This window comes from Nestor notabilis, unplaced genomic scaffold, assembly GCF_000696875.1.
Source record: "Nestor notabilis isolate BGI_N333 unplaced genomic scaffold, ASM69687v1 scaffold16754, whole genome shotgun sequence".
Classification (NCBI taxonomy): domain Eukaryota; kingdom Metazoa; phylum Chordata; class Aves; order Psittaciformes; family Psittacidae; genus Nestor; species Nestor notabilis.
In genome coordinates, this window is record NW_009926263.1 from 22012 (window position 1) to 23088 (window position 1077).

The 1077-nt window shown below is 63.0% G+C and overlaps 1 protein-coding gene across 1 annotated transcript in view; it reads right to left on the reverse strand.

Moving 5' to 3' along the window:
* The window catches only part of LASP1 (LIM and SH3 protein 1), a 20824-nt gene that overhangs the window by 4091 nt on the left and 15656 nt on the right, over positions 1-1077 (reverse strand). The window lies entirely within an intron of this gene.

The window sequence follows — 1077 nt, forward strand, 5'->3', positions numbered from 1 at the left end:
CGGTGGCTGCCCCATCCCTGGCAGTGTTCAAGGGCAGGTTGGACACAGGGGCTTGGAGCAACCTGCTCTAGCGGAAGGTGTCCCTGCCCGGGGCAGGGGTTGGAGCTGGAGGAGCTTTAAGGCCCCTTCAGCCCAAACCAGGTGGGATTGTGTGATTCTCCCAGGGGGAGAACACAGCCCCAGCCCAGACGTGCTCCCCAGCCCTGGGCAGCCCCAGCTCTGGTCCTGGTCCCAGCCAGGAGCCCTGCTCACACCCAGGTCACTCAGCAGAGCCTGGAACCCAACAGCTCCAACAGGAAAGGAACCAGCGCCCGGCTGCCCCCACGCAGCGGCTCTGCTGACTTCCAGCTCCCCCCTTCCCATGGCGGGGGGGAAGCAGATGTGCAGAGGGAACCCCTGACCTCCTCCATCCTCTCTGCAGGGGTCTGGCCCTGCGCCGGGGCTGTCGGGAGCTGCCTCTGCCCATGTGGGTTGGAACGAGCCTTAAGGGGCTCTATGCAGAGGCAGCCTCCACGTGTGCAGGCAAAGCTGCCCCGGAGCTCACCCGTGCTCTGCCCCTGTGTGTTGTCACCAAGGTGTCACCGCTGCTCAGGCCAGCTCCGGGTGTCCCGCCCCCCAAGTGGCCCTGCCGAGAGGCTGGGGGGGCCCATGGGACACAGCTCGGTGATGGGCACCAGCAGGCACGCAGGAGCTCTGCTTCCAAACACGTTTCCTCTCTCTACCCTGCAAGCCAGGGGAAATCACAGCAGAGCCCCCCGTCTGGTATCGCAGACACCCTTAGGTAGGTGCTATCATCTTCTGGTCACGTCAGATTTAGATATTAGAAAGCAAAGGGTTAAGGGACCAGGCAGCAGAATCCACCCCGGGAGGACATTAATACAACCAAGAAGCCAAAGCACGGAGGAACAGGAGAGCCCCATTTCAAGGCAGAGCTCTCTCTGCCCCTCCTTGCTTCAAGCAAAAGCAGAACAACTGTTTCTCGCTGGGGGGGAGCCCGTGAACAGCTCTGGAGAGGAGGGAGCAGCCTGGAGGGTTCTCCACCAGGCGGGCAGAGGGGCTGCACCGTCCGTCCTCTGC